We start from the raw sequence: 9859 nt of genomic DNA on the forward strand, positions 1-9859 counted from the left end.
TAGGATATCAGTGGCAATTTAATGAATGTAATTTACAATAGGTGTCGGTTTTGTTCCACGGCTAAAAGGCTGGGCTTTGTTCCATGTTAACATGTCCCCGACACAAAAGATTGGTTTTTTTTTTTCTTCTGGGACATTTGAAAGATTGTGTTACTTTTGTCTCAAGTACAAATAGTTGGGCTTGTTTTAGGAAATTGGCCACGGGTGTCACTCAAACTCCATTGATCCATTATAAAAGATGAAAAAAAAATACTTGAAAATAAACAATTTTGACGACAGATAGATTTCTTCACATTTTGAGAGGGAATTTTCGCATGGAAATGACTAATCACAGTGTGATTACTTCTCTTGGAGGTTGCTTTTTTTTTTTTTTTTATAATTACTCTTCTCATGGTTTTCTTTTAGGTATAAGATATAATTCCTTCTCCACTAATTATGTCATTCACCTTTAAGTATTTATGAAATCTTAAGCAACATTGTCAAATACGATAAGAAATTTTCTGTTTGAATAAACTGACATGGATTTGCGAATCCATGAATTTTTTGTGCTTCTTAACTTCTTATGCGTAAGTGATTTTTCTTGGTGAAAGCTTGTTGCACGTTTGATTCGCCGGAATAACTATTATATTTTTAATTCATTAAAATCGAAGTAATTTTCATTCCTTTGATTCAAAGGGTAGATTTGAAATAGCTGTTCTCTCAAAATCAGGACTAGCTATTCCTAGGGGCCAAGGAGTTACTAGCTATTCCATGTAGCCAACAATAGGTTCAATTTTTTAATAATTAGTTGTATTCAAATTAATCAAAGTTAATAAATTAGGACTGTTTATTATATTTATTATAATTTTTAGAACAATTATATTTATTATACTTGAATATTTCAATTTCTGATTGATTTATAATATAGCCAATTGAGATCTAGAAATAAATAATAATTTATGCTAGTATGATAAGTTATAGAGAGCATAAATATAATAAATGTTCTTATCTTAGTTGCTTATAATTGAGATTAATTAATTATTGATAATAATTCAAGTTTCTATTAATAAAATAAAAACTACATATGATATTAAAGTAACTACTATCACAAGCCTAGTCACTTACAATTAGTCATTACTCCATTGGAAAAAACAAAAATGAGTATATGTTATATTTTTATCAATTGTAAGTAACACAGCTAAGTAATAATATACACGAAATTTAAACATAAGAAAATATGGAAAAGAAAAGAAGGACTTCATAAGGATAATTTTTTTTTTTTTTTTTATATTAAAGAGAATTACTTTGCCAATTGTCACAATTATCACAATAACTTTCAATTTTGCGCATTGTAATTTAATTAGAAGAAAGAAGGCTACATACCAAGAAAGAAGAGGATTTACAAGTTGTGAAGTTTTACCCTATAGGTAGATCAAAGGGTAATATTACGTTTATAATGGGTATAAGAAACTATAAACTATTATACATGATAAGATAAAACTCAAGGACATTATAATTCTTTTAAGATCTAAGTACTTATGGCCAAATTTCAAAATCGGAATTGACATCTTTCACTTTGTTAGCCTTTATAGATACTTTGTTCATCTGTCAAAAAAGGATTTGCTAGTCTCTGAAGAGATCGATGCATAATAATAGCAAAATGAACAAATGATATTTGATGACTTAAGTTGGATATAAATAGTATTAATGAATGTTGATTCCTATTAATAGGGAACAAAAAGATTGAGGCCATTTGTCTTAGCTCCGGCGAAACCATTGACCAAGGCAACAATATTCTTATGGGAAAACAATTCAAGAAGTTAAGGAATTTAAGATTCCTTGATGCGAGTGGAGCACATTTTAATGGAGATTTTGAGAACTGGACTAAGAAGTTAAAATGGCTTCGATGGCACAATTGTCCCTTGACTTTTGAGGCAAAAGAATTTCATGTAAAGGACTTAGTTGTACTTTCGAGTTGTCGAGAAGCAAGATTTCTAACAAATGGCGGGGTGGAATTTTGTTAAGGTAAGATGGTTAAACAAGTATTTTCATTCTTTTTTTCTTATTGATTTCTGTTGAATCAAAATTACTTTTGGCTAACCCCTCCACAATTATTACATTTTTTATCAGACGACAGAAAAGCTCAAGTTTCTCGACCTGACACATTGTCAATCTTTGGAAGGAACTTTCTTCCTATCAGCCTTTAAGAACTTAGAGGTTCTTATCCTCGGAGGTTGTGAAGTCTGAAGCAAATTGACTCTTCAATTGGAAACATGAAGGCTTTGGCACGCTTGAACTTGTCAGGATGTATTAGTCTCGAGGAGTTGCCGACAGAAGTGACTAAATTAGAAGCACTGGAGCTACTTCTCCTAAGAAATTGTGGTCAGATTTCTTCCCTACCGAACAACATAGGGGCTATGCAAAATCTAGAAACTTTGGATGTTTGTGGGACTAGAATAAAGAAATTACCCAATGATATTAGAAGGCTGAGAAAGCTCAAAAAATTAGAAGTTTTAAGGTGCTGGGAGCTTCAATGTCTGCCGGAGCTTCCTTCCAACTTAACATATTTGAGTGTCACTTGTCAAAGTTTCAAAATGAATTCACTTTCCCACCTAACCGATCTCAAGCAACTCCACCTTCTTAACTACAGAATTCCCAAGTGCATCTTGGAGCTCCCATCAACACTACTAGAGCTTTTTGAATTTTCCCAACTAAATGTTGAAGAATCAAAATTACAAAGATCTCTAAACGCTCCCTTCAAGTTAGATTTTTTGGAAGTCTTGTTCTGTGAATCAATGGACACACTAGATGTTTCACAATTAAACCATCTGAAGACATTATCTGCCCAGGGTTGTTGTAATATACGTGAATTTCCCAATCTTGACGAATTGAAATATTTGGAAAGCATGACCATCAAAGGGTCAATGGAAAGGTTTCCAAAATCTAAAGGCTTGAAGAAACTACAAATTGAGAATTGCAACGGCTTAATTGAAATTCAAGGCCTCGATAGGTTAGAGTACTTGGAAGAGCTATGCATCTCTAAGTGTACTTTAATTGAAAGGTTGGACCTTCCAAAATCGAAGGACATGAAAAGATTATGTGTTCAATATTGTGAAAGCTTAGTCAAAATTCATGACCTCGATAAGCTGCAACTCTTGGAAGAATTATGTGTCGTTGGGTGTGCTTCAATTGAAAGGTTAGACCTTCCGAAGTTTGGGAGTCTAAAGATATTACATGTAGAAAATTGCAAATACTCAGTGGAAATTCAAGGCCTTGATAAGTTGGACTTCTTGGCAAAGATATCTATTGCTGAGTGCACTTCACTCGAAAGGTTGAACCTTTCAAAACCCAAGCGTCTAAAGATATTAAATGTTCAAAATTGCCAAAACTTAGTTGAAATTGAAGGCCTCAATTGGCTAGAATTCCTAGAAGAACTCTGTTTCGTCAAGTGTGCTTTAATTGAAAGGTTGGACCTTTCAAAATCGAAGTGCTGAAGAAATTAAGTGCTCAATTTTGCCAAAACTTAGTTAAAATTCAAGGCCTTGATAAGCTGGAGTTGTTGGAGGAGTTATCTATTGTCGAGTACACTTCAATTGAAAGGTTGGACCTTACAAAATCTAAGTGCATGAAGAAATTAAGTGTTCAATCTTGCCAAAACTTAGTCGAAATTCAAGGCCTTGATAAACTGGAGTTGTTAGAGAAGTTATCTATTGTCGAGTGCACTTCAATTGAAAGGTTGGACCTTTCAAAATCTAGGAGTATGAAGATATTACATGTTCAATGTTGCAAAAACTTAATCGAAATTGAACATCTCGATATTTTAGGGTCCGTGAAAAAGTTACGTTTCTTTGCGTGTTCTTCAATTAAAAGGCTAGACCTTCCAAAATCTAAGGATCTGAAGGTACTAGATGCTCAATACTGCAAAAACCTAGTTGAAATTTGAGGTCTCCAATGGTTGAAGTCATTGGAAAAGCTGAATATCTCGTGCACTTCAATCGAAAAGCTGGATCTTTCAAAATCCAAGGGTCTAAAGATGTTGATTGCTCAAATTGCAACAACCTAGTCGAAATTCTAGGTCTTGACAGGTTGGAATGTTTGGCTGATTAAATTGAAAGGCTCGACCATCCAAATACCCAAAGGTCTAAAGATATTTGGACAAGATAACTAGGATGGGATGAGTCGGAATAATTGAGATGATCCACATTTCCTAACAAAGGTACATAAAGTATGGAAGCTCCCTCTTTCTCTTTTGAGATTTCTTGCCCAATTTCATATGTGTTTCTTGTTTGCATTATCTTTTAAGATTTGTTACATTTTCATTAGTATATCATGGTTAACAGTCTTATTATTTTCTTATTTGATTTCAAGGAATCCAAAGGAGATGTTCCCGGAATAGGTTTGGAATAAAGAACCTTTGGTGGCACCGTTCACTAATTTGGCATCAGCTAATGATGTGCACCGTTCACTCATTTGGCCTTCCAATGATCAAGAATCTTTGGTGGCACCAATGCCTCAGATTATGCCTAGTAGGCCTCAAGAGAGAAGGATATTAAAGGGAGGAGAACCTAAAAATGGATTCAAACCATCAAGACAAGGCACATAAACTACATACCATTTGTGCTTAAGCAAGGCCACAGCTCAAAAAATTGTGCCTTAGAACAAAAAAAAAAGGTAAGGTTCATTCATTATGTGTTTCAGTCTCTATTTGTGCCATTATTTTCTGACTTTTATTTTCTTAAGTGAATAGGATGAAGGGATAGTCAAATAAAGAAAAGCCAAGAAACTTGTCACAAAAATGCATCATATCAATGCCAAAGAAAAAGGCTAAGAGGTTAATAATTAATTACTAGTCTCATCTTTTCTCTATTTTGCTCGGCACGCTTAATGGAAAGTTCTTCCTTTTGGCCTAAAGGTAGCATCATCTATTTTTCAAAAGGCCTTTAGGAAAGATTCCAATGGATTGGATAACATCATATGATCTGGCTTTTCCTTTATAACAAGCGAGGATTCTGCAGTCATTTTCTCCTTTCCCTTTTCTTTCCTTTGGGATCATGCTTTCTCAAAGAAAAATGAACATCACCCAAACGGAAATTGAATTTCTTGGTATGCACCTTAACAAGGTACATACTACCCAGGGCCTGCAAGACACTGACTCCGTCCTCCCTGGTTGTAAGTCTAGGCATTCATGGCTTTGAATTAAAGGTCAAAGTGGTTTTTTGCTAAAAGGCTGTCTCTAAAAGGGCTTAAACGGGAGAGGTTTCGCCCCTTGTGGGAAGGACATTGCCATATGAGGTTTTCCAGGTTTTCAATGTGACTGCCATTTTGGATTTGCTTAACAATCTCTTGGGGGTATCTCCAGCTTGGCCAATCTTTTATCTTCTCAATCTTATACTTTTCATTGTGATGAAGAGTATCTCTTCATGATTGAACCATGTGTTCCTGAGTCAATTTCCGAGCCAGATCCTAAAAAGCTTGTTCAATATTTCAAAAGTGATGGACATCCTGTCCATTACTACAAGGACCGGTATGGCCACTTTGTTTCGGGATTGGTCAAATTTGGAGTAGATGTGGGCCTTGGATAATCTAGTAAAGAGGAAATTTTTGGAGGGTAAATGAAATTTGTCATCTTGGAGAAAAAAATTAAGAGGTTGATAATTAATTACCAATCTCATCTTTCCTTCTCAATCCTGCCATTAATTCATTTCATATTGTACTAATAACTTCATCAATATTCATGGCCGATCCTCTGACCAAGATATGGAATCAAACCTTTATGAACCAGAAGTTGTTCAGCCAAGCAATCCCTCCCAACACATGTCTGCTATATCAAAACAGTAACACGTGCCTTTTACTTTCAAGTAACTGACTACGTACTTGAATGATTGTAAGTGTCAATTTAGTTTGACTACTTTCTTGTTTTTAATAGCATGGAAATGCCAATAACGTTGTGGTCAATGCTAAGGAGGTAGGTAGCACTTCTCACAAATTTGCCACCGCAATGAGATTAAAGGTACTACTTTATGGTCATAAATGTCTTGTTGGTGAAGAGTTGTAATTTGATTTTATGTGATTGTATGTGTTTCTTTTGTCCCACAGCCAAAGGAAGACATCATGAAAAAGAAGCAAGAGAAGCGGGAAAAAATAGTGGACCATTTGAACAGCATTGTTAGTGTTGAATCAACAAGATCTGCAAGACACGAGAAATTTGATAGGAAGTAGCTGTATTTTTCTTTTTTCAGTAAAAAAAAAAAAGTCTTCTTTCATTACTTCAAGTGAAATCTTCGGTAAAAGATACTTCGGCCCTCGAACAAATAAGATCCCAAAGAATTGTGAGAGGATTAGTAGTCCAACAAAAAGCAAAGCCTTGTCAATCTAATCCGCCACTTCTTTCTTCTCTTCCACATTGGACTATTTGAAATTACTTAAAACGGCCATCAATCTCTTGCATTCGGTGATAAGTGGGGCCACCTCCCTCTCATATTGTGATACGTAAGTACGCTTGTTACTTTCAGATAGTCAAACTCCAAAGTGAGAGAGAGAATGAAGGGCTTCTGGACTAGCATGGCTTTCAATTTGCTCGGACTTCCTTCCCGAAACCAACCACCACTCTCCTAGCTTCGTCTCCGCATACCCCAGCAACACTTCCCGTAGTTTGTCCGTCCATTAGAGACCTGCCAACGTTGATCTTCAGCCAACCCCTTCTCGATGGGTTTCACATCTCGGGTAAGAGTTCCTGCTGCCGTGTTCGTTTTTGCTTTCTATAGTTCCATCTCTCAAAGTTCTTTTGTGCAACCATGGTCGCTTCCGCTATGCTACTCTAACCTGGTTTTTGGTGGCGCAAGATGAAATGGTTCCAAGCCTTCCAAATGTTCCAGAGAACCCCTGCTACTAAATCTAGTGAAGGTGAGTTTGTATTTGAGTTATCTCATTGTAGAATCCTCTCCTCCATGCGACTGAGCTCCTTGCCCGTGATTCTGATATCTAATTTTGGGTGATTCCAGACCTCACGAGTCCAGTCGCATCATAGAAAAAATATGCTCAACTGTTTCTTGGGTCCTTTGGCACGCGTTCCAGTAAAGAGCCTCATTTTTGTGTTAACATTCATGTTCCAAATCAATTTCCATTGCTATCTGGGTGCTTGATATGAGGATGTTAGTTGTTCTGCTTGCTGCTTTGTTTCTGTTGACATTATGTGATGGTAGGCACTTTTCACTGAGTTAGAGCTTGAGGTTGTGCATGTCAAAACCATCTTGTCTTTGTCCATGGTTGAGCTGATGGGAATAGCTAGGGTTTCGTTCGCAGTTCTTTCATCATATATCCCATTAATCATATGCTCTTTCCACTTGAATTCCTCTTTGTCAATTAAGCCTGCCACTAATTGGGGGCTGCCTCGCCACCAATGACTCCAGATCTTAGCCAATTATCTTTTCTTATTCTGATTTCAGTCCCGTCTCCTACCGACCATCTCATGCATTTGAAACGTGATCCCTTCCTGTCAAGATACTTTGCCATCCCCAAGACCAACAGGAGCCCCTTCGCAGCACTCTAGAAGTCGCTATTTGGGAAATAAAGACCTTTCATAACCTTAACCCATAGACTATATCAAGCTTGAGAAATTCGCCATGCATTCTGCCTGACCTTGTTGAAATTAATTAGATCTCTGAACCCCATTCCACCATCTTTTCTTCTCTTCATTACATCCCATCTCTTCTAGTGAATTCCTGATTTGAATTCACCATTTTCCCACCAAAATGAAGCAACTTTCTGTTCCTATGGCATGACAAATGGATAGTGGAACTTTGAAGGATAGCCTACACCACACCTTTAATGAGAGTTTCTTTTCCGGCTTTGGAGATAAGCTTTTCTTTCCAACCTTGAAGCTTCATGTTAACTCTTGCTAAGATCCACACGAACATTTGTTTTTGGTTTGCCCCCAATCTAATGGAATTCCAAGACACTTTCCAATTTTTTTCTATTTCCGAAACTCGCAGCTCCTTTGCCGTATCTCGATGTAGATTTTGGGGACATCCACTACTAAAGAGAATTCCTGATTTGTTTAAATTAATAGCCTTCCTTGAAGCAAAGCAATATTGATACAAGTTTTAGTAATACTGTGGCACTCTCATATCTTTCCATGTAGAAAAAAGATGGAATCGTCAGCAAATAAAAAGTGTGAAAATGGAGGGCAGTGTCTGTTGAGCTTAATTGCCGAGATTCTCCCTTCCTTTACAGCTTTATTAAGCAGGGTAGATGCCACATATGATACTATAATAAAAAGATATGGTGAGAGAGGGTCACCTCTTTGGAGCCCTCTAGACAGATAGAAGAACGCTACAGGCTCCCTCATTGAACTTAATACTCAAAGACAAATTTAACACAGTGCATTATCCAAGATATCCATTTAGGATCAAAGCCCATTTAGTAGATTTCCTTCCAAAAACCCCATTCCAACTTATCATATGCTTTCCTCATATCAAGTTTCTTGGAATTTCTTTGTTCTCTTTTTGATTCTCAACTGGTGTAACACTTCCTATACTATCAACATGTTATCATAGATCTATCTTCCACATACAAACACACTCTATTTAGTTGCTATCGGGCTAGATAAAAGAGGTTTGAGGCGATTAGCCAATACATTTGAGATGATTTTATATGCATAAGGTAATGGGACAAAAATGATCTAGACTTTTTGAAGTAATATTTTGGGAACATGGGCTATATATGTTCTATTTAAGTGCTCATGGAAAGTACTTGATTAAAAGAAGTCTCAGACCATGTCAAGTACATGCTGATGAATCTCCTTCCAGTGATGTTGATAGAAAGTTTGCTCAGTTGTCGGGTCCAGGGGCCTTGGAGGCCCTCAATGGGAACACTGCATCTCTAACCTCCTTCATAGCAACAGCCTGAATCGAGGATCGATTCAATTCCTCTAAAACTATTCGAGAACAATGTTCGAGAACAGGGACAAGAAGAACCCTTGCATCAACTCTTAACTTTCCTGTTTCTCGGCTCCAGACCCCATTTCATTTTTCAATGCTGAAACCTTGTTTCTTTGCCTTTGATAGATTGGAGTTGCATGGTAAAACTGGATGTTTCTATCCCCCCATTTCATCCAATTAATGTGGGCCTTCATTCCCTAATGCATCTACTCCTGTCGCCATAATATTTTTACTCATTCTTTAATCAGCTGGGCTCTTTCTCCACTGTTTTCAGTACAGGAGCTGTTGGTGATGATTTGAAGTTCCAGCTTTAAAGAATTTATCTCCCGTCTGACATTAGATTTTTTTTTTCTACTCCAATCAGCTAGGACCACTCATACTCTCTTCAGCTTACTTAGACATTCCTCTTTGTCCATTCTTTTTTATCGCCATGCCATTTTTACTAATTCTTTGCATTCATCATCCTCATTCCAGAAAGTCTCATATTTAAAAATTTTGCCTTGTTTTGTTGGTTCCATTGAGAGAATCAATAAGATAGGGCTATGATCTGAGCTAAGGGCCAGCAAGGCATAAGCTTCTGCATTAAGGAACGTTACTCCCAATCTACACTGCACAAGACTCTATCTGATTTTTCCTTCATCTCCTTCTCTGTTATTAGTCCATGTTAATGTGCACCTCTTGCAATCCACCTCCATTAGAGAACAATCATTTATTAATTCCCAAAATGCTGTCATTCTACAGTTCTCTGCCATTTTCCTCCTTTCCTTCTTCCAATGATAACGAATTTTATTAAGTCACTCGTACAAACCCATGGGAGATGATTTTTGTTTTTTTATCTCTTGATTTCCTCTCATAGCCTTAACCTATCCTGGAATGCATTTAGAGCATGAACAAAAGTAATATGCTCGATCTGTGGAAGTCAGATTAATAAAGTATTCTAA

Source organism: Eucalyptus grandis, chromosome 3 (genome assembly GCF_016545825.1).
Source record: "Eucalyptus grandis isolate ANBG69807.140 chromosome 3, ASM1654582v1, whole genome shotgun sequence".
In the NCBI taxonomy this organism is placed as follows: domain Eukaryota; kingdom Viridiplantae; phylum Streptophyta; class Magnoliopsida; order Myrtales; family Myrtaceae; genus Eucalyptus; species Eucalyptus grandis.